This window comes from Petaurus breviceps, unplaced genomic scaffold, assembly GCF_028583685.1.
Source record: "Petaurus breviceps papuanus isolate PSGF00001 unplaced genomic scaffold, PetGlider_PUasm1.0 100, whole genome shotgun sequence".
Classification (NCBI taxonomy): domain Eukaryota; kingdom Metazoa; phylum Chordata; class Mammalia; order Diprotodontia; family Petauridae; genus Petaurus; species Petaurus breviceps.
Window position 1 is genome coordinate 2,513,923 of NW_027185573.1, and position 25,531 is coordinate 2,539,453.

Below are 25,531 nucleotides of genomic sequence, written 5' to 3' on the forward strand. Positions count from 1 at the left end.
AGAGAGAGAGGGAGAGAGAGTGCTTTTTTAACCTGAAAACACTAAAAATGAGAATTGTTATTATTAGCAGTAAATGTGGCACCTGATCAGCTAAGAACAAACAAAAGACCTTCCTCTATACCACTAATGCCTTTCCTCTGTAGATTATTTCCAGTGGATCCCGTCTATAGTTTGTTCATGCATAGTTAGGGTTAGGGTTAGGATTCGGGTTAGTGCCAGAATTAGGGTTAGGGTTTCCATGTTGTCTGCCTCAATAGTCTATAAGTCCCTTGAAGAAAGAGACTATCTTTTGTCTTTCTCTGTATTTCCAGCATTTAGCACAGTTCCTGACACATAGTAGTCACTCAATAAATGCTTATAGCCTGACCTACTTTCAACTCCACATCTATTATCTTATGAATGCCGTTACTTTTTGGATAGCTCTAACTCTCAGGATTTTTTTTTTCTGATCTCAAGCCTAACTATTTATGTCTTCTAGCAAACTCTTAAAGACAATCACATCAGTGGGAGCTATTGAGCATTAGTTTTTGGGGTATAGATTTCCAGAGTACTTGGAACCTGGAGTTACCCTTTGCTGGCAGACCTACCCTATTACAAAATTTTCTCTATGGCATCCCCAACAAGCATCAAGCCCTTGAGAAGTGATATGGTGCAGTAACATTATGTAGAGCCCGGCATTAGGATCTCTTCAGTCTAAATCATCACCCTTGGCACTCTTTAGCTGTGTTGACCATGGTCAAGTCACATCCTTTCAGACTCCCAGTTTTCTCCTTAACAAAGTGGAGATAGGAATATGCTGACCTCAAAAACTCAAATGAGGTTAATGTATATAAAGTGTTTTTCAGCCTTTAAAGTTCTATATGCAGGTTGATTATTTTTATTACCTTGCCTTTGTTGAAATCCTCCAATGAAGGAGCCCCCATTCATGATCTCTAATGGTCCATTCTGCTTTTGATCCACTCTTCAGTTATGATGCAGGTTTCCCTTACATCAAACCCATTCTTGCCTCTTCATGACTTCTACCCATTGTTCCCAATTTTGCCCCAAACTAGAACAAGTCTAATTCTTCCTTATGACAGATTTTTAAATGCATCCTCTCAGTCTTCTCTCCCTCAGAGGATATGACCTGTTCTTCCCTCTAGGGCAAAGCTGGACAAGTCTCATGCCTCCTTCTAATGACAGCCCCTTCAGTACTGCAATTTAACTGTCAAACCTCTTCCTCCTCACCCCACCCCAAATCTTCTCTTTCCTGGGATAAATATCTCCATATTTCTGCTTAGATTTATAAAATATTTTATTTCATTGCCAAGTGCCCAATAATTCTAGTTTGGAAAACTTCCATCAAAAAGAACCCTTTTTTGTGTATTATTAAAATTGTACCCTGGAAACCAAAATCCCTAGCTTCTCTTCAGCATTTCCCCGTCTCATCTCCCACCTACTTATCCTTTCAGAACAAAGCATTCATATCATACAAATTTATCCTCTATTGTTTTGGTACCCAGTATAAACTGTTACTAAAACTGCCCAGAGACTAGAACCAGGACAGGACACTGAATAGAGTTAGAAATAAATTATGCTTATAAATATTTACGGAGCCGTGTTCACCATAATAACGCCCTCACACTGCTAGGGTTATGACAGCTTACATTTTATCCTAATAAACTATATGGTGTTTCTGTTACATAATCTATAATAAAAATTGATTTTACTATTACTGTTAAAGCTCCACTGTACCTCTTTAGTGCAAATTTTCTTAGGCTACTTTAGAGCTGACTATGGAAGGAGTAGAAGTCTTTTGGTTGTTTTGAGAACAAATAAACTCTCCTTCCCACCTCCACAAAATTTTGGTGCCTGGGGGAACACTGTAAATGTGATCAAGTGAGATAATGTCTGTAAAGAGTTGTATAAACCCTCTAGTGCTACAGAAATTTGTACTTGGGCCTGTGGGGATGTGGAGGGTAGGAGTATGTGACTTCATTGGTATGAGCAACAGCACATGCTCTGTAATTTATAATCTTACAAAATTTTCTGGATTGCTGAGATCTTAAATAAATTTTCCCAGGATCATGTAGACAGTATATGGTGTCAGAGGTGGAACTTAAACCCAGCTCTATACTAGCTCTGAGTTGGGCTCTGTTTTATTTGCTCCACTGCTCCATGAAGCCTCAAACATCTGACCTGAGTCATTGCAGAATATTAAGTGTTTCTTAACTTGGGAGCCTCAACTCAGCCTAGTACATCTACTTTCATGATCCCCGGATGCTGGTCTTTTTGCCATCGTTCACTCTTAAAAACTCCATCATTCTTTATACTAGTTGCATCCCATACCTGGAGTTTTCTCCTTCCCCATCTCTAACTCCTGGCTTCTCTGGCTTCCTTGAGGTCCCTGTTAAAATCTCACCTTCTACAAGAGCATTTTTCTATTCCTCTTAATGCTTCTGCCGTCCCTCTGTGAATATTTTCCAATTTGTCTCTCCTTGATATTGATTGCATAGTTTTTTGAATGCTGTGTCCTCCTTTAGACAGTGAGTTATCTGAAAGCCAGGACAATTTTTTCCCCTCTATTTGGCATAGTGTCTGTCATATGGTAGGCAGTTAAATGACTCTTGTCTTGCTTTGACTATCCCCTATTTCTATGTGAAGGGAATACAAATGAAAAGATCAGTTCAGAGAACTCTAGGACTCTGGGGGAAGTAGAACTTATTGGAAAAAGTAGAATAATTGTATCTGTTGTTTATGGGCTTCTTTCAGTCTTTTATTTTTTTTTCTTCTTCTGAATTTTATTGGAAGAGTAATAAAGCCTGTACATGATATATGCATTTGTTACCTTGAGTGCTTATATTGGATCTGGGGAAATGTTCACTCAAATCTGTGGGGACCTAGACTCAAACTTTGTTGTTGCTCAATCATGTCCAACTCTTTGTGACCCCATTTTACTGGAGTGGTTCCTCATTTCCTGTTCCAGCACATTTTAAAGATGAACTGAGTCAAACAGGATTAAGTGACTTAGCCAGGGTCACATAGCTACTAAGTGCCTGAGGCCAGATTTGAACTCATGAAGATGAGACTTTCTGACTCCAAGTCCAGTGCTCTATGCACTATGCCATCTAGCTGTCCAGATTCCAGCTAGGTTAGAGCTATGTTCAGAAATTTTCTAGAAAGAATTCTAGATAAGGGAATAGTATGCCAAAGAGTTATGGTTGAGAAGAAGACAACTTCCAAGGTCAAAACTAGAGTTTGAAGCATTAGGTCATCCAATAGGAATTTGATCTAACTTTAAATAATAGCCAAAAAAAAAGCTCCACTAGGCACCAAGGAAGTTATATATCCATACTCTCTTTGGAAGAAAGTAGGAAGTTGAAAATAAAGGGTCACTTCTCTGTAAAATCATCGTCCAACTGATCAACCTCTTACATAATTCTATGTGCATTATTTCATTCTTACCCTACCTTTTAGGAAGTAAATAAGAAATATTTTGTAAAACTCTGTTCTAGATTTAGAAGGGAAATAATTCATTCACTTCGTTTTTTCCCCTATCTAGGAATGTATGGAAAGTGTTCTGCAATCTTTGGAATGCAACATAAATATCAATTATTACAAAGGCAGCATAATGGTACAGAGAAGCCATGGAACTTGGAATCAAAAGGATATGTATCAGATCTCTTACTAAACACTTAGCTATTGGATCATGGGGAAGAAAACATTTAACCTTTCTAGGGCTCAGTTTCTCTTGAAATTAAAATGATAAGGATGGATTAAATGGACTTTTAGGTTCCTTCCAGCTCTATATAACCATGATTATAAAAACATGATAAGTGGAACTGTAACTAAGGTGGGGGGAGGAGAGACCAGAACTTTGTCCCAGGAAACTGAAATTGAGAGGAGCACTGATTTCACACTTCCAACCTTGGTTTTATTGTCATGGTATCCTAGAGTTTCCACCCCATCCTTCACCCTAGACAATTGAATTGAAGGCATGCTTTGTGTAGTTGCCCCAGTTGAACACCTAAATGGTGTTTGTAACAGTAACTATCTCCTGGTTAACAAAAAGGGTGTTTTTTTAATTTGCATTTGACTACCCATGTGTGAAAAGCTTTGTCTTTCTCCCACTAAAACAAGGGAAAATTTCCAAAGTTCAATGATGCTCCATGGGCTAATTGATACAAGAAGAAAATGGAACTGCTCCCACACCTAATACAAAATCTACCTCATTGCCTATGGCAGTTACCAAGGGAAGAAAAATGTTCACCTCTTCCTAAGAGTAGGTTTGCATCTTAATGGCCTCTGCAGATTCCATCTGGGGCCAATGGAATGAAAATGTTCCTGCAGAAAGTCTGATGGATATGTTCCTGGGTTGGGGAGAGGAAAGAATGCCAGAGAGACCCTGGACAAGATTGAAGTTTTTCCTATTGAAATTCTGCAAAGGCTGTGAGCCTGACAAATCATCAGTCAGGACTTAGGGACTTGGTGGACGACTCTAGAAAGGGGGAGGGGTAAACACCTCTCTTTGCTGAGAAGATATTGACTCTTGCTGTCAGAAGTTAGTCTTACCTGTAGATTTATCTCTTGTCAATAAAGCTTTTCCCCAAAGCAGTAAGCATGAAATAAGATGGGCGCTTTTTTATTGGGCCAATCTTGGTCTACATTATTGATGGCCATCATTTCCCAACAGTGAATGGTATTCCCCCCACCCCTGCCCCCTTTATCTTGTTATCTCCAATCTGGTTTCTCTTTGAAAGGTTTCCTGTGCATTTTGAAATCAGGTTTGCATTCTAGATTACTGACTTTGTGCTTGTGATAAAGACTTTGAAGAATATTACTAGCAGATGACTCTTCTGTGATAGCCATCAGTGATCTAGGATAATGGAATAAATGAGTGAGGTGCTTATATGCCAAAAAAAACAAACAAACAGGGAATTATAGAAGGTAATTCCAGAAATCAAAACCAGAACCAAATGGAGCAATAAAAAACTGAGATTGACAATCAGAACTACTTTTCTTCATGGAGACAACTGTTGGTATATTGGATAGAACATTGGGCCTGAAGTCAGGAGGACCTGAGTTCAGTTTCCAATCTCAGATACTCACTAGCTGTGTGACCATCAGCACAAGACATTTAACCTTTGATTGACTCAATTTCCTCAGATATTGAGGAATTCAATGATATTCAATGATTCAGATATTCAATGTGGATAATAAAAACAACCACTTTCTAGTGTTGTTGAGACCACTTAGTAAAGCGCTTAACATTGTGAAGCATTAAGCATAGTGCCTGGCATATAGCAAGTTCTATGTAGATGTTTATTATTAGAGAGAGGGAGAGAGGGAGAGAGAGAGACAGAGAGAGAGAGAGAAAGGGCGTTATCAACACAAACAAAAAAAAAAGGAAAAGAAAAGTTTTGAAGATGTTCAAAGAAGAAGGAGGAATGAAGGATGTGAAAAAGAAAAGGGTAGTTGGCAAGTAAAGGAAGTAAAATTAATAAGCCTATAATTAATAAAGTAAATTGTTAAGTAAAAGAAATTGGCATATGAACATTACGGGCAGTGAGGGTATTACTATAAATTTGTTGAAACAAATGGGCTAGGTTGATTGGGATGGGCTGCTTAGGAAAGCAGTGGACTTCCCCTATTTTGAGTTTTTTCAGCAAAAACTAGGTTGCTACTTTCCAGGGGTATCATCGAAGGGAAGTCTGGAGTCTAGGTATCCAGCTCAAATTGAAATGGGTCCACTAAATGGTACATACAAATCTCTGCAGGAAGTATACTGACTTATATAATCACATATTATTATTTTCCATGCTCTGTTGTATTTTCATTTATTTTTTTAAATATTTTCCAATTATCTTTTCTTCTGAGGCAGTGTTGCAGGAGTCAATAAAGCTTGCTGGGGTGCATTTGACAACTCTGATCGAGGGCCTTCTTTTTCATGTATGTTTTGTCCCCTGAAATCTCTTCTAACTACAAGATTCCATGATTCTGTGATTTGGTCATTCTCATCATCTCCACTCTTCCAGAGCCATCTTTGACTTGGTCCAGATCCAGATCCTTGATATCCACCTTGTACTCTCAGATTGTTTAGAAAGAAAGGACACAAGGATTTATTAAGTGTTTCTATGTGCTAGGCATTGTGCAAAATTCTTTGCAACTATTACTTCACAGGATTGTCAAAATAACCAAAATAACCCTGTGAAGTAGGTGCTACTAGTATCCTTATTTTACAGTTGAGGAAACTGAGGCAGACAGAGGTTAAGGGAGTTGCTCACATAGCTAATAAGTGTCTAAAGCTGGATTTGAACTCAGTTCTTTCTTACTCCAGGCTCAGGCCTCTAAGCCAGTGTATCACCAAACTGTTTCAAATAGGACATTAAAAGAGAAAATTCAAAAGCCAGAACTTGTAATAAGCATTTGATAAATATATGTTGGTTGCTTAATCTGTATTTTAGATTCCATGATTGTTTCCAAAGAAAAACAAACAAGAATGGAAAAACGAAAACTTATTTTCCTTTGAGGAAGACATAATTATAATCAAGCAAGTCAAGATAAAAAAACAATGTGAAGAAATCTCATTTTGGGCTGTTTACACTCTGATTTGATACATTCAAGAAATTAAACTCCTGCATGAAGTTTTATCTGTTCTTCTCCCTCTCAGCCCCCACCTGCTAGGCATTAAGTGTTCTTACTCCTCTATCTCTTTTTCTTCTTTTTTGGAGGGGGGAAGGCAGGGCAATTGGGGTTAAGCGATCTATTTCTTTTTCTATGTACATGATGTATGCCTCTAGTAGAATAGAAGCATTTTGAGGACAAGCTGTGAATCATGTGAATTTTTCTTTTTGCCTCTTTGAGTACTGTAATTTTAAGGGAATTTTAAGATCTTCCCTGCCCCTTAATAGGCACATAGAGCCCTGGCCCAGAGCTAATCAAGCTCTAGGCTATGGGGAGTGCCCAATAAAGTTCTGGGGCCAATTTTCAAGCTCCTTGAATTCAGCCAATCAGATGCCAAGTCTTTGTTATATATTCTGGGAGGTTGGTGTTTTGCTTCAGGGGTTCGCTTGTGAGAAGGATCTTTTGATTTCCTGGTGGAGACTCTTGAGTAATCATTTGTTCAGAACCCCCCCCCCCCACTGCTTAGATTTCTGTGCTCCCTCAATCCAGTGATGAATGTAAAGTATATAGCAATATTGCTATATTCAGACAGCTGGAGCCCTGTCTGTTGATTTTTGTGCTAATTTCTCTGCTTGTATTTTCTCTACGTTCAGGGTGCTGAGCTTTCCCCAAACTAGTAAATGTAATTAAGAGTAGGATTGTTAATCCCCTTTTAAGCAGTCTTTCCTCTAAAAGCAGATCAACGAACTTGTACTAGCAAGCCATCCTGGGTGTGTTAGGGTGCTTGCTATTACAAGCACCCAACACAGTGCATTGCATATAGTATTAATTATGAGTAATAAATGCTTATTGGATTTCACTCAGGAAATATGTATTCTTCACCTACATTATACAGAGAAAGATGACAAAAGCTTAGAGGATAAAGATCTGGTTTAAGAATCAGGGTGACCTTCCTTTACATTCCTGCTTTGGATAGTTGAGCGCTATGTCTCTGAACAAGTTAAGTAATGTATAAATGGCCTAGGCAAATGTTTAAGTGGCAGAGCAAGTGATAGCTTACTTTGGTGAAGGGAATTTCCTTATTGGGTTATCCTCCATGTCAACCAAATCACACATTAGGTCCCAACAACAAAAACCCAAACAGCAAAAAGCACAACCAACGATCCATGAAGATCACTAAGCTTGATAGCTAGGAGGTGCCTTTTACTAAAATGCCACTAGCTATTTTTGTATAATGCTTGAAAATTGTCAAGGTGTTTCATATATGTTGTGTCACAAGCTCTGGTAAGTAGATTCTATCAAGATCCTCATGAAGATGAGGTAGCTGAGGCTAGGAGAGGCTAAGCAACTTGATCAGTAGTTTAGGAGTATCTGAGACAGAGTTCAAACTTAGCGTTTCCTGACTCCACATCCAGAAATAAACAAAAGTCCTTGTAATATACAAAAGCATCAGGGCTTTACATGTTGCTCATATGGGAACTTCCAGCAAGGAAAAAAAATTCTACAAATGAAAGTTGGCATGTACTCTTCAATTTATAGTGCTAGAGAATTGAATATGGGACTGAGGGGTTAAGGCTTTTGCTCAAGGCTATGTGGCCAAGAGCAGACAGTCAAGAATTGAACCTAGATCTTCCTGACTCTGAGGTCAACTGTTCATCCACTATGGCTTTAAATCCATTCTAATTCTTTTTTCTAGAAAAAATTATCCCATACCTCCTCACCTCTGACCACGACCTCTAACTCTCTTCCTTTGGATCTTTGGTTCTTCATTGGTTAATTTTCCATAATTTACTTGCCCAGATTTACTTTGCTTCTGATCTCTGACCATCTTCAAATCAAGTCAATAAACAGCTATGAAGCATATGTATTATTCTAGGTATTGTGATAACATTTAAGGATACAAAAACAGTTCAAAAAAGAACAGAAACATAGTTCTAGCTCTCAAGGCATTTACAGTTTAACAGGGGAGACAATATGTAACACTATGTACAAACAAGATTTTATAAATTCATGTGTTTAACAACATATGCATATAATTGGAAATACTTTCAGAAGGAAGGTACCATGATTAAAGGCAGAGAAAGGATTTTCGTAGAAGATGGAGCTTTAGTTGAGATTTGAAGAAAGTTAGGAAGTAAAGATGAGGAGGGAGAGTTCCAAGATGGTGGAAAAACACAGAAGTTGCTTGGAGTTGGAGGATGGAAGGTCTTATTTCAAGAACAAAAAGGAGGCCAGTGTCACTTCATCCCAGAGTATGTTAATGGGCATAAGATATGAGAAGGCTGGAAAGATAAAAAGGGATCAGGCTATAATGGCCTTTAATAGCCAACCAGAGGGTTTCCTATTTGATTCTGGAAGAAAGAGTGAGCCACTAAAATGTGTTGAATATAAATATGGTAAGACCTTGGAGTCAACCTCAACCCTCATTTTTCCTCCTTTCCCCAAATCAAATTGATTAGCAGGTCTGCTTAATTCTACCTTTACTTCATCTCTCTCATCCGTTCTCTTTTCCCCAATCAAACAACTCTCACTCCGGTTCAAGCCCTAATGTACAATAACTTGCTGAAATCAATAGGGTTATAGTTCTGTATTTTGTACACAGATGCCACATAGATCGTACTAAGCACAAATCTAACATGGCACTCCCCTGTTCAAGCAACTTCTGTGGTTTCCTCTTGCTTTTAGGTTTAAATAAAGATGCCTTGATTTGGCATTTAAATTGTATCACTGTTATGCCTCAATACAATTTTTCAGAGTTACTTTCCATTTCTTCTTTTTCTTAAATAAATAAATACACACACACACATTCCTGACAAACTGGTCTACTTGTGATTCCCTAAACTCACTAAACAATTTCCAGCCTCCATACTATTGCATGGAATATCCTGAATTCCCTCCTTATCTCCATATTCACTGCTCAACTCAGGGACAGCCTCATATAGGAAGGAATTTTTCCCAGCCCCTGTAGTTTTACTGCTCTCTTGTCATCCCACATTTTGTTACTGTTCTCTGTTTAGAGAGGCAGATTGATGTACAGAATAGAAGGCTGATCTTGGCATTAGCCCTGAGTTAAAGATCTGCCTCTTACACATAATGATGGTGTGACTCTGGGTAAGTGATTTAACTTCTGAGTGTCTGTAGCTAATTGGTGACTATAAATTGCAGAGTATTTTCTCTTAATTATTGGAGTATATTTCCATATTAGGAAGGAACTTCACTGGTGAAATTACTGATCCAGATAATTAACTTCAAAATATGTATATATTATTATATTATGTTGTATTTTATATACATGCTGGTGTGTTGCTATCATGCATATGTTCATATACTTTTCTGAGAGGATAAAGAGATAATGATACTAATACAGAGAAAGAGGGAGGGAGGGAGAAAGCAAAAGAGAGAGAGAGAGAAAAAGTGACAGAGACAGAGAGAGAGAAAGGCAGAGAGAGGAGAGGACAGGACAGGACAGGCTTGATTTCAGGGACTAGTTCCTAGCAATTAGACCTACCCCAAAGTATAAAAGGCTGCCTCAGGAAGTGGCAGGTATCCTTGTCTTGAAAGTCTTCCAGAAGGGATTAGATTATCACTTATCAGATATGTTATAATGAGAATACCTATCACTTAAGGTTTAGACTAGATGGACATTGACATAATAGAACCTTCAATCTAGAGCTAGAAAAATTAGAAAAAATCTAATACACTCCTTTAATTTTACAGGTGTTGAAACTGAAGCCCAGGGAAGTTCATGATTTGCCCAAGGCCATGCAGATAGTATGCGACAGAAGAAATATTTGAACACAACTTCTCTGATGTTGAAGTCAGTGCTTTTTTTATTGTCTCATACTATCCCTCCCAACTCACTAATTCTGTGATATTTATAAATCGAAGTTATGTACTACTACTATTACTACTACTGCTACTACTACTACTACCGTGTTTCCCCGATAATAAGACCTATCCCGAAAATAAGCCCTCCCCTTACTGTGTAAGATTCCTCTAAAATAAGCCCTCCCCCAAAAATAAGCCCTATTGAGATTGCTACTGTAGTGAAGGTGATCCCCTTCACTATGCACCGTCCCCCACCCCGTGAAACGCACGCCGCACTCTGAGCTGCATCCAATCAGAGCTGCAGCAGTGAACACGTCATCCTGTTCTTCCCCAGTGATTTGCTTATTGAATAAAGGTACATTTTTTTGTTCACATTTACCTGTTTATTAAAATTGCTGTCAATGTTCATTAAAATAAGCCCTCCCCTGAAAATAAGCCCTCTGGTGTTTTTCTGTCCAAAAAAATTTAATAAGACAGTGTCTTATTATCGGGGAAACACGGTACTACTACTACTACTACTATTACTACCACTACTACTACTACTGGTGCCACTACTATTATTACTACTACTATTCATATAACATGTATATAGTGTTGTAAGATTGTTCAAGTTCTTCACAAATATCTCATTTTTGATCCTCACAACAACTCTGAGGAGTAGGTACTATTACTTATTACTATCCCCATTTTGCAGTTGAAGAAACTAAGACATTGAAAGATTAAGTGATATCCCAAAGGTTACACAGCCAGTAAGTGTCTGAGACTTGATTTGACAGTTCTTCCTGACTCTGAATAAGTTATATATACATATAACATAAAATATAAGATGGTATGATGTGATATGACACTATAATTAGTAATATATAGTACAATCATAGCATAAGCAAACTTACCAATAGAATATAAACTCCTTAAGGCCACCAGTGTTTTTAATCTTCATATCCCTAGGAACTAAAACAAGATCATCCACAATGTAAGTATTTAACAAATGTTTGCTGAATTTAATTGGCTTTCAGTAAGAACACACACATATAGACACATTTGGTCTTTATTCAGTGTAATCTACCCCTATCTAATATAAATTTTCAAATGCTACCAGAAAAAAAAATAGCAGAAAGGACTAGTATAAAACATGGAATCTAATCCTATCTTTGATGCTTCTTACCTCTGTGACCTTGGGGACATCATTTAACCATCCTGAGGCTCAGTTTCTTCATGTAAAAGTGAGGTAGTTGGCATTGATGAATGGAGGTCCTCCCAAGCCTAAATTTCTAGTCCTATGATCCATAGAGCACAGGTTTCAGCCACTCTTGCATGCTCTCCGTCACTTTCCCCTTGTTTTCCCTCTTGTACCCTATATCATAGAGATATGGAAGGAAAATATGATTTCTTTCACTGGGAAATGTCACAGCAGTGCCAGAGGAGCGATAGGTTGAGAACACTGTTAGCTCAATACATCACCCAGCATTCAGGCTTAAGGTAAATATTTTTTAACCTGCAATATTTCACTCCTAGCTAATAGTACACACCATAAATTCTATAGCAGCATCAACTTGGTCTGTCTTAGAAGAACCTCTTAATGCTTCTAAGGGTTCATTCTGGATGACAAATTCAGAGCAGACTTCAGTCGATGCTCCCCCAGCGTTACTTTTCAGTTAAAGAAATGAGTCCCCAATTGCAAAGAAGAGTTCAGAAATCCACAGTGAATAAGAATGGTCTAAATGGTGCACAGGGAATGGAACTGTCATGAGATAGAGAAATTGGGAAGAAAAACAGGAAGGAAAGAATGAAGAAAGGAAGGAAAGAAGGAAGGAAGGAAGGGAGGGAGGGAGGAAGGGAGGGAGGAAGGAAGGAAGGAAGGAAGGAAAGAAGGAAGCAAGAAGGAAGGAAGGAAGGAAGGAAGGAAGGAAGGAAGGAAGGAAGGAAGGAAGGAAGGAAGGAAGGAAGGGACGGAGGGAGGGAGGGAAGGAAACATTTATTAAGTTGTTTTTTTTTATGTGCCAAACGTTGTGATAAATACTTTAGAACTATTATCTCGCATGATCTTCACAACAGCCCTTCAATGTAAGCATTGAAGGAAGAATATAGATAAAATGATAAGCCCAGGCTTATACAACTAATATCTTAAGTTGCATTTGAACTAAGGTCTATTCACTAAGCTACTGATCAACTTCCTTCTTAAAGCCTATGGCAACCATAGGAGCAAGTAGAAAATATAGAACCTGAGGCCAATAATGTCAAACTCTTCATCTTTGAAATTTATTATAGTAAAATAACTATTATATTATAGTAAAATAAAAGGGATAACTAAGACAAATTCAATTTGACTGGAGGAAATACTTCTGCATACAACCTCCTACAGCAGGGAGTGATTCCAGATACTAGAACAATAAATAAAAGTGGGGAAGAAGGAAAGCTACCTGCTGTTATAGTAGGGCATAATGCACCACTGAGCTGGAGTATGACCACTGGTATGGGTAATGGAGATATTCATCTTCTAACTTCCTGTTCTAAAAATTATTTTTGTTAATTAGGTGCTAAGTTCAATTATTTTTATATTTCTACAAGAGTGTGTTTTGTCAAGAACAAATATTTTTAAACAGTCTCCATGGTGCTTTATTTTTTAATTTATGAGATAAAGGTATTTCCATAGCATAGTATATTATTATTATTATTATTATTATTACTATTATCACTTTTGCATGCTCTAAATGTTGTTGTCATTGTAAAAAGGCCCTGTGGTTTTGGCCTAGTTATAGCTCTGGCATCAAATTCAAATTCTTATTTTTAGAAACTTTTCCTTATCAAATTCTAAATCTTAGTCTGTTGCTTCCATCCATTGTTCCTACTTCTGTCCTCAGACCAAATAGAACAGGTCTCCTTTCTCTTCCACATGAAAGCCTTTCAAATACTTGAATTAAATATTATGTCCCCAGCAAATCTTCTCTCTTCTTTTATCATTTCAATTTATTATTTATTTATCTTTGACATCCCTTTCTTTTTAAATTTTGAGTTCATAATTCTCTCCCTCCCCCCCCCACCTGGGAAGGCTAGTGATATGATATCAATTATACAAGTGAAAGCATACAAAACATATTTCCATATTAGTCATATTTCAAAAAAAATGTAGAGAAATGAAGGGATAAAATTATATTTCAATTTGCACTCAAAATTCATCAGTTCTCTCTCTGAAGGATAGCATTTTTTCCATCATGAATCTTTTGCACTTCTCTTTGATCATTGTATTGATCAGAGCAGCAAAATCTTTCACCATTCATTATCATTACATTGCTGTTTATCTGATTTCCTGGTTCTTCTCACTTCATTTTGCATCAGTTTATATAGTTCTTTTTTTTTAGTTCATATAGTTCTTGCAATGTTTTTATGAAATGAAAATGTCATTTTCCACAGCAAAATAGAACTCTGTCACAATCATATGTCATAACTTGCTCAGTCATTTCTCTGTTGATGAGTGTCGCCTCACCTTCCAATTCTTTGCCATCACAAAAAGAATTGTTATAAAAATATTGTGTACATATATATCATTTTCTTCTTCTTCTTTGATCTCTTTAGGATACGGGCTTAGTAGCGGTATTGATAGATCAAAGGGTATGCACAGTTTTATAACCCTTTGGGCAAAGTTTCAGATTATTCTGCAGAATGGTTGGACCAGTTCACTACTCCATCAGCAGCTCATTATTGTTCCTGCTTTTCCTTCATGTCCTCCAACATTTGCCATTTTGGTAGATATTAAGCTTTTCAAATTAACTTTCTCTAATCAAAAGTAACTTGGAGAATTTTAGTATAACTATAAATAGATTTGATTTCTTTTTCTGAAAACTACCTATTTATATCTTAAACCGTTTGTCAATTGGGAAATGATTATTATTTTTAGAAATTTTACTCAGTTCTGTACTCATATATTTAAGAAATGAGGACTATATCATGGAAACTTGCAAAAATTGATATTTCATTAAAGTCTATGGCACTTTTTAGCGTAAGTAATTTCCCTGATATTCTCTCCTCTGTCTCTGTCTCTGTCTCTCTGTCTCTCTCTGTCTCTCTCTTCCTTTATTCTTTCCCTGTCTCTATCTTCCTTCTCCCTTCTCTCTCTTCTTCTCAGTTTCTCTCTTTCCTTCCTTCCCTCCCTCCCTCTCCATGTATTTTGTATAGATATATACATGAATGTATATATAAACGCAAATATAAATTACATAGACATGCACACCTATATGTATAGGAACATACATATTAAAACTGTCTCAGATGATCACTGAGCAATGAGGGTTGGAAACCTATTTTTCTTTGGAAATTTTATTTCTGCTTCCCCAAACTTTATTATCCATCTAGTGTTTTACCAATGTGCACACACACACACACCTAGACATGTACACGCATGTGTAAACGCACACATGCATATGTGGACATGCATGTATATGTAGGTACACACCTATATAGCCTCATACATATGTTGCATTCTTCAGATCTTTGATTTCATGGATGCAGGGAGCTCTCAGTGAGAGCTCTCGCTTGATATAAATGTCAGCTGTTTCGATGATTACTTCCCAAGTCAAAGCATTCTGCTTTTGGACAGCCCTAAATATTAGGAAGTTTTTCCTCACACCAAGTTTAAAATGGATGGAGAGTTTTCTATTCACTTTTTCAGGGCACTCACCAAGTAAGGCAGCGCCTGAGAACATCATTTTACTTGTTGAGAACTGTCTCCCGAGAATGTTTCATTGTAAAAGAGCCCCCAGATGTATTTGATAGCTTTCTTTTTCAATGCTGGCCCTTCATGGTTACTGAGCCTCTTCCTCTGAGACACGTATTATTTACCTGCTCCCAAGCACAGCAGAGCCAAGACAAATTCGGAGCAGGACTCCTCACACATCTCTCGGAAACGCGATGAGAGAGGAAGGAAAGGAAATCAATGGGTGTGATTGCTCGTCTCCATCCGCTGTAAAAGTGTTGGTGAGGGACATTATTCATCTCTGCTGGTGAAAATTGGATTATAAGTGTTGTTGAAGCAGAAAGGGAATTTCGAAAGCAAAATAGGCTTCCTACCTTCATGGCTGAGTGGTCTTCTGAGAGAGTTTTAATTGTGTATGTGCCAGAGCTACAGGAGAAGCCAAGCAAATGCTGGTTGGGAATGGATGTTTTATTTCCTTTCTTTTTCATGTTTCTTTTCTTTCCCCAATGGATCATAAATGTGAAAGTGCCTTGGAGTTTATCTCTAGTCTGAATTTTATTTTATAGGTGAGGAAACTGAGGCCCAGAAAGCTTAAATTGCTTAGACTCATAATATGCATAGATACAGAGCTAGAAGCAACTTTGGAAGTAATTTGAACTGTTCTTTGAAGTTAGTTGGGAATTACATGAGACAGAGATAAAGAAGGAAGTTATTTAAGATATTATTGACTATCTTTGCAGAAGAGAGGGAGAAAGAGATAGAGGGAAACAGGGAGAGATATAAGATCAAAGAGTGAAATGGAAAGATAGATGAAAGGAGGCATGGATGGATAGATAACTGGATCAATTGGTAGTTTTCCAGTTGGCAGACAGTATGAATGGAGTAGAAAGTCCTCCTTTCAAATCTGTGTCTATATGTACACATGCATGCACATACCTAGGTGTGCAGATATGTATGTTTATGAGAGATAGAGAGACAGAAAGACAGAGAGAGACAGAGAGAGAGAGAGTAGGGTAGAGTCAGAACAGGGCAGTGGCTAGCATATTGTATGAGACTTTAAATGACAGGCTGTGGATTTTGAATTGGAAACACAAATATAAGGCATAGAAGGCATATGATGCCTTGCAAAGATTCTGAGTAGACTATTGGCACCCCCCAGCTCAGTTTCCAAATAATATACCTCTAGGAGCCCATGCCAGTACTAGTAACTTGGCCTGGCTTCAGAAGCTATCCAAGGGCTTCATATTGCTTAATTAATCTGGACAGCCCCCGTGAGCAGAGGCAAAGTAGTCTGGGGTTAATTGAAATAGACATCAGGGTTAAGGAGATGATACAGGGTGTGTTAGTGCCAGTTAGCTCTAGAGTCTTCTAGTTTATGTCTACATTAACAGATGAGTAAAAGCAAACCCTTTAAACCCTGATTCATACAAATTCAGTTGAATTTCACCAATATTTATTGAACACTTTTTATGGGAATGAGCAATCTGAAACTCCTTACAAATAAAAGTGATGCAAACAATGTCATCAAAGAAACATATGATAGGAAAGGGAAAAGAGGTTCCTTGAGGCATTGTGGAAGAAAGAAATTACTGACAGATTGCTCCTGTAATCCATTGGTATCCTTGCAATTATCATTTCAATCCTGTTCTAGGTGCTGGAGATAGGACAAAAAAATGAAACTGTTCCTGCACTCAGGGAACTTTTATTGGGAAAAAATATGTGCCCATATCAAATAGCACCAATTATATACATATATATATATATATATATAGGAAATTAAAATAATTTCTGGGAAGGGGAGAAAGCACTAATCTTTGAGGAATATCAGGAAATGCTTCATATAACAGGTAGTGCCTGAGATATGCTTTGAAGGAAACTAGGAATTCAGTAAGGTACAGGTAAAAAGGGAGGACATTCCAGACATTGCCTGTCCAAAATCATGGAGGAAATCCAATGTAGTATATGAGAAAAAGCAAATAAAGCTGTTTGGCTGGAATAGGGTGTGTGAGGGGAGGACAATGTGTGATCCAACTAGAATTTCCCTGTCAGGAAACATGTTTTCTGTCATATTGTGATTCCTCTTTGGCAAATTTATAGAAAATCATAGATAAGAATCACATGGGATAAACAGGCATGTACAAACTATGATCTGAATAACTGGAGGGAATACCCACACCAATAAAATTACTAATCCAGCGAAGTATGGGAGTAGGGGACATCTACTTAAGCCATCCTTTGATGCATGATTGCTGTTTTCAAAGGAATCCTAGACTTTGAAGGCCATAACAACCAAGCATGAACTCTAGTAGGCCCCATCAATCTGTAGTGACTTCAGTTAGGGGAAAAGGCTTGGGCAGCTCGTGGTAGACTATGTGTCTGCTCTCCAAGAACCAATCTAAGAGCAAAGTGTGTTACAGTGGAATGAGGGACAGATTTGGAATCAGGGGACTTTGGTTCAATTTCTCGTTCTATTACTTACTACCTATGTGACTCTGGGACTTAACTTTTCTAGGTCTCAGTTTCCTCAAGTATAAAACAAAGGGGTTAGATTAGATGGTCTTTGATTTATATTCTACTTATAGATCTACAATCCCATAATCTGAGTTTAAATTTTGTCTCTGGCACATAGTGCCTTTATGTCCTTGGACAAACTTCTCTGGGCTTCAGTTTTCTCATATTAAATACTAGAAGAATATTATTGGGAATTAATTTCTACAACATATACTCTTAGAAATTAATATTTCTCATGTTAAAAATCCCTTCCATTTCTGGAACTATGACTTACTCTGATCTCTAAAGTTCCTTCTGGCTTTATGTCTATGACATTATGACGGGCTCAAATCCTGGCACAGGTATTTATTAGGTATAAGGCTTTGGAAAGTCAACCTCTGTGGGTCTTTGTTTTCTCATCTGAAAAAATGGAGTTGCATTTGATGTCCTTAAAGTTTCCTTTCAGCTCTAAGTTTATGATCCTGTGATTCTAAGCACAAAGGGACAGGATTTCCTAACTGGGGGCTCAGAGCAATTGTGATTAAATTCATAACTTTTCATCTAAAATAAATGCTCTAAAACCAAATAAACAGGAACCATGTAGACATTACAGTGCATTATATTTTCCCTAGGCTTAAAATGACCTAATTATGATAGCAAAGTGTCACACTGAGAAGATGACTACAGAGTGCTATAAAATAATCTTCAAGGAGATTAGGATAGGATGATTAGGTCAAATCTCTACTAGGGGTTATCTCCCCTTGGGAAAGGGTGAAAAATATGGGTTTAGGAAGCATTGCAATTTCCAATTTTAAGTGATTATTCTTAATAACTGCTAACTAAATTATAAATTCAATAGTTTCTACCTGCTGAAGAAATGCAAGTATTGTCATTGCTACATTTTTGTGCCTTGGGCCCAAACCCTGAATGCTCTACCTTAGTCAACTACTTACAACTTGGCTGTGTGGTAGGACATACTCATATACTAGATTCCGTCTCCCATCACTAAACCTTTGCATAGGCTGTACACCACACCTGCAATGCTCACCCTCTTAGCCTCTGTCTTTTAGAATTCTTTATTGACTTCAAAGATCAACTCAAGTACGATTTTTACTCAGTTTCAAAATTTTTTGAAATTTTATTTTTAATTTATGGAATAAAACAAGCATTTCCATAACATAATACAATAAAAGTGTGCGTCAGACTTCAAATCTACTATGCACAAGTTGCTATTACTTTCAAATGTACAACATTATCATATAAATTTCATTTTTCCTTCCCTCTCTGCTCCCCCACTCTAGAGATGGTTGCCACTAGACACAAATAGTTATATATGTAAAATTATTCTTTACATACTTCTGTTTATCACTTCTTCCTCTGAATACAGATAGCATCTTTCTTCATATGTTCTTTATAGTCAATTTAGATATTTTTCATATACATAATAAATTATACACTCAAACTCACTCTTAAAACAGTATTGCTGTTATTTTGTACAATGTTATCTTCATCCTTCTCATTTCACTCTTCATTATTTCATGCAATTCTTTCCATGTTTTTTTTTTTCTAAAATCATTGAGTTCATCATTTCTAATATCACATTAGTATTCCATCATCCACCACAACTTGTTCAGCCATTCCCCAATGGATGGGCATCCCTGCAATATCCAGTTCTTTGCCACCACAAAGAGAGCTGCTACAAACATTTTAGAACATATAAGTTATTTCCTTTTTCCCCTAATCAATCTTTGAAAATAGATTAAGTAACGGTATTGCTAGGTATAGGTCGTTCAATAGCTCTTTCGGTATAATTCCAGATTGTTCTCCAAAATTTTTGGATCATTTTACAATTCCACTAACAATGAATTAGTGTCTCAATTTTTCCACATCCTCCCAAATTATTATAATATTAATAATAATAATAATAACATTAATGAATATTTTGGTTATTAATAAAAGACTCCATAAACATGTATTGAAGTTCCAGAACAATATTTGACATATATTCAAAAAAACAGGAAATAAGAAGTGGAACTCTGATTTCATTCCTATAGGTAACTTCTCTTATTTTCTTTTGGAAGAGCAAGGTAAGGCCAATGGGGTTGTGAGTTGCCCAAGGTCACACAGCTAGTAAGTGTGTCAACTGTCTAAGGCTGGATTTGAACTCAGTTCCTCCTGACTCCAGGGCCGGTGTTCTAGTCACTTTGCCAACTAGCTGCCCCTGGGTAACTTCTAAATGAGAAAACAACACACTACCAAATCAGGCTGGCACTTTTTCTGCAAAATATACTCTTAGAAATCTGCCTAGTACACTGAGTGTGTGAAAAAATGACAATGATGATGATGATGATGATGAAGATGATGATGATGATGATGATGGTGATGATTACGATGATTGTGATTGTGGTGGTGATCGTGATGATTATGATGATGTTGATTTTAGTGATGATAGTGGTATGGTCATGATGACATTTATATATCACTTTGATGTTTGTAAAGTGGTTTACACATTTGTTTCTCAAAGCAACCCTGTGAAGTAGGTGCTTATGTTGCCATTTTACAGGTAAAGAAAACAAGGTTGACAAAGGTCAAAAGGCCCATGATTACACAGGAAGTGCCTAAAACAGTAAATGTAAAACTCATTAGCTTCATAACCTGATCCCTAGGATAGTAGTCTGTCTGTTGAGCCATGATGTCTGTCACCTGTCACATAGGAGGTTCTCAAAAAAGGCTTATGAATTCATTGATACTGATGAGAAATTTGAGGATCTGAGATATGAAGTGACTTTCCCATCATCACATAGCTAGTAGTAATCATAATATGAATATCTAACATTCATATAGTGTTATAAATGCTTTACAAGTATTATCTCATTTGATCCTCACAATGACCCTGGGAAGTAAGTGCTATTGCTACAGGTGAAGAAACTGACATGAAGAGAGATTAAATGACTTGCCTAGGTTTACACAGCTAGAAAGTATCTGAGGCTAGATTTGAATTTTGAATCAAGATTAGAATCTGAATTCTTCTGACTAGAAGTTTAGGTTTTTTTCCCTTCCACATTGCTCCGTTTAGTTGCATGACCAACATGGGTGGGTATCTGTCTTTACAGGAAAAATAATAATAACAAAACTCATATATTGCTGAAAAATCTTAAAGTATTTCACATATATTATCTCAACTTCTCTCCTTTCTGCAACCTTGGGATATAGGTGCTATCTTTATCTCCATTTTACAAATGAAGAAACTGAGGCTAAGAAGATTATATAACTTGTTCAGGATCACACACCCTGTAACTGTGCAATCCAGAATTTGAATTCAGGCCTTCACTGACTCCAGGTATGGATTTCTTCCCATTCTGCCATTTGCCATTTAGCTGAACAAACTACTAAATAACCTCATTTCTCTTTTCCCATCCCCTCTTAGTTCACACACACACACACACACGCACACATGCATATTTGTACATATACAATGTATATATACATATATGCACATATATCCACATATATAATCATATATACACATGTATATATATGTATCTATATCTATCTCTCCATCCATATATGTATCAAAAATATTCCAAGATCCTCTTTCCCATCCTAACATTCTATTTAAAATGTTTCCCAATGTTTATTAGGACAGTGGCTCCGTCTGTCCCTTCTCTCCCCATCACGCTGCCAGAGAGGTGGCCTCATTCAATACAGCACACGGGGGAATCAGTAACGCAGAAGCCTGAAGCCTCTTGGCCAGTGCTAGAGCCTACAGCTGCAATTGTTTATTTTATTTTTTTAAAGCTTAATGACAGACTACTAATAAAAAAGAGAAAATTTCAAGAGGTTTTAATTATCATTAGGGAACAAATTCGGTGTTAACAAACATTCCCCTCTGAAGAAGGCTTTTATGCCTACTGAAGCGTGGCTTGCCATCCTTGCTTTATCATAACACAACATGTACTGTGAGTCTAATCAACTTCATCAGCACCAGATTATTAATTAGTATAATAATAACTCTGCATTTGGCTGAAAGGCCTACTGAGGAGTGGCAGCAGGCAGCTGGCTGTGTTTTGACCTCTGGAAGTTCAGAATCAAGTTCATGGGCAGTCCATATCCCTCAGGTAGGAGTGTTCTACATTGGAAAGAGCTGAATTTGAAATCTGAGGATCTGGATTCAGTTCCTGCATCTTCCATTTACTACCTATGTGACCTTGAGCTAGCTACTAAACTTTTCTTGACCTCAGTTTCCTCTTCTGTAAAATGAATGGGGTTGGAATAAATTATTCTTTTAGTTTTTCCCTAAGAAAGAGCAGTGCATTTGGAACCACCCGAAATAGATTCAAATTCTAGTTTTATTGTCTGTCCTTACTCTGAATCTCAGCATCCTTAGCTAATAAAATGATCAGATTGTATTTTAAACCCTCTAAACTCATTCTATATTGGAAAAGCACAAGTATGACCAGGTCACTACCCTGATCAATAATTTCTAGTTCTATTGACTCTGGTATCAAATTATATATTTGATCTAACTTCTATGTTTGGCATTCGAAATCCTTCAAAACTGGGCTCCAGTTGGGGGGTGGAGCCAAGATGTGAATTAGAATCAGGAACCTGCTTGAATTCTCCCCCTAAACCCCACAAAATATCTGTAAAAATGACACTAAACAAATTCTAGAGCAGCAGAAGACACAAAATGACTGAGTGAAACAAATTTCCAGCCCAATATAATCTGGAAGGTTGACAGAAAGGGTCTATTGCACTGTGCTCAGAGCTGAGTGCAACCCAGATTTGGGTCATACTGGCACAGACAAGACTGGAGTAGGCCTCAGGGCACTGAATCACTGGAAGCTGCAGTGGTTTCCAGTCTTCTCAATGCACAAATGCTGAAGACAGCTTCAAAGGTCAGTGGGAAAGTTCTTTCACCTGGGTGAGAAAAATGCTTGGTCTGGCCACAACCCCATTCCTAGCCCCAGGGCAGTGGCAGCTACTTCCACAACAGCAGCTGTTTCTGGAGCTCTTGGCCTTACAGATGATGGGGGAATTGAGCTGCTGATCTGGGTCCTAGCTCTGGGTGGTGATCCCAGGGCAAGGAAGGGCACTGGTGTGAGGACCTGGTGGTGGCTGTGGAGAGGGAATCCTTCTTGTAGTTCTAAGGCAGAACAGAGTGCTTGTGGTTGCTCAGAGACAAGAGTGCAGGCCAGAAAAGGAGTAAACACCTCTCTTTTGATCATATCACTTTGGAGCAACTGAGAATTTGCAGATCCCTAGGGATATCTTTGAAAACAGCTGCACAAAACCCCTGAAACTTGGGGCAGTATACCCTCCACTTAATAAAGAGCTCAAAAGTCAAGTAATTGGCTAGGAAAATGAGCAAATAGGAGAAAAACAAGACTATAGAAGGTTACTTTCTTGGTGAAAAGGTATTTTTCTTACATCTTTGATGATGAGGAAGATCAAAACATACAACCAGAGGAAGACAGCAAGGTTAAGTCTTCTACCTCCAAAGCCTCCAAGAAAAATATGCAATGGTCTCAGGCCATGGAGGAGTTCGAAAAGGATTTTGAAAATAAGTAAGAGAAGTAGAACAATAAATGGGAAGAGAAATGAAGGTGATGCAAGAAAATCATAAAAAACAAGTCAACAGTCAGCTAAAGGAGACCCCCAAAATACCGAAGAAAATACTACCTTAAAAAATCAACAATGTCAAGTGGCAAAAGAGGTCCAAAAAGCCAATAAGGAGAAGAATGCCTTAAAAAGCAAAATAGGCCAGATGGAAAAAGAATTTCAAAAGTTCTGAAGAAAATAATTCCTTCAAAATTATATTGAAGCAAATGGAAGCTAATGATTTTATGAGAAATCAAGAAATTATAAAAAGAGAACCAAAAGAATAAAAATATAGAAGAAAATGTGAAATATCTCATTAAAAAAATACAGAGTGGGGCAGGGGCTCCAATGGCAGAGTGAAAGCAGGAACTTGCTTGAGCTCCTGCTCCAACCACCTCCAATACCTGTAAAAATTGACTCTAAACAAATTTTAGTGCTACAGAACCCACAAAATGACAGAGAGAAACAAACCTTCCACTGAAGGCAACTTGGCAGGCTGACAGGAAGGATCTATCATGCTGGGTTGGGAGCATAGCACAGTCCAGCATGAGCCACACCAGCCCAGACTCATGGTAGAGAATACTCAGAGCAGACTTCAGGAGAGTGTATCACTGGCAGGTGTGGTGTATTCCAGACTCTCAACCCATAAACCCCAAAGAGGAAGTAAAAGGTATATGGGGAACCCTGTTGATCCTGGGTGAGAGAAGAACATGGTCCAGTCCCTGCTGCCAGGGAGGTGGAGGTGATGGTGGCTACAACTGCTGCTGCTGCTGCTTCTGGATCCAGGCCTACAGATCATAGGGGAATCAAGTGGATGACCAGAGGGCATTTTAGGGAATCTCTTTGCTGGCTCTGAGGCAGAATTCTCTTGCTTTTCCCTGCTTGGATCTGGGTCACAGGCTTGGGTGGTGGTCGTGGGGTGAGGAGGGCTGGCATGGCAGAGCTTGTTGAGGCTGTGGAGAGGCAGTCATCCTCACAGTTCTGAGGCAGGTGCTTGGATAAAGATCTTACAAGAGCTGCACAAAATCCCCCAAGATTTGCAACACATCACTCTCCATTCTGAAAGCAGAGTTCTACTGTGGCAAAGAACTCAAAAAATCGAGTAATTGGCTGGCAAAATTAGCAAACAGAGGAAGCACAATCAAAGTATAGAAACTTTTTTTAGAGACAAAGAGAATCAAAACATACAAACAGAAGAAGACAACAAAGTCAAAACTCCTGCATCAAAAGCCTCCAAAAAAAAAAATAAACTGTTCACAGGCCATAGAGGAGATCAAGAAGGATTTTGAAAATCAAGTAAGAGAAGTACAGGAAAATTGGGAAGAGAAATGAGAATGATGCAAGGAAATAATGAAAAACAAGGCAACAGCCTTACTGAAGAAAACACCTTAAAAATAGACTAATTCAAGTGGCAAAAGAGGTCCAAAAAGTCAATGACAAGAAGAATGTGTTAAAAAGCAACATAGGCCAGATGAAAAAGGAATTTCAAAGGCTCACTGAAGAAAATAATTCCTTGAAAATTAGATTGAAGCAAATGGAAGTTAATGACTTTATGAGAAATCAAAATGCTATCAAATAAATCTAAACAAATGAAAAATAAATAGAGGACAATGTGAAATATCTTATTGGAAAAACCACTGACCTGGAAAATAAATCCAGGAGAGATAATTGAAAAATTATTGGACTACCTGAGAGTCATGATAGAAATAGCACCTAGATATCATTTTTTTCAAGAAATTATCAGGGAAAAATGCATTGATATTCTAGAGCCAGAGGGTAAAATAGATATTGAAAGAACCCATCATCACATCTTAAAAAAGATCCAGAAAGGAAAACTCCTAGGAATATTGTAGCCAAATTGCAGAGTTCCCAGGTCGAGGAGAAAATACTGCAAGCAGCCAGAAAGAAACAATTTGAGTATTGTTGAAACACAATCAGGACAACACAAGACCTAGCAGCTTCTACATTAAGAGAACAAAGGGCTTGGAATATGATATTCCAGAGGTCAGAAGAGCTAGATTTAAATCCAAGAATCACCTACCCAGCAAAACTGAGTATAATACATAAGAGGAAAAAATGGAAATTCAACAAAATAGAAGACTTTAAAGAATTCTTACTGAAAAGACAAGAGTTGAATAGAAAATACAAGACTCAGGAGAAGCATGAAACAGTAAACAGGAAAGAAAATCGTAAGGGAATCATTAAAGTTGGACTGTTTACATTCCTACATGGAAAGATGACATTTGTATTATTAGTGTAGTTGGAGTAGATAGGAGAGAGAGAGAGAGAGAGAGAGAGAGAGAGAGAGAGAGAGAGAGA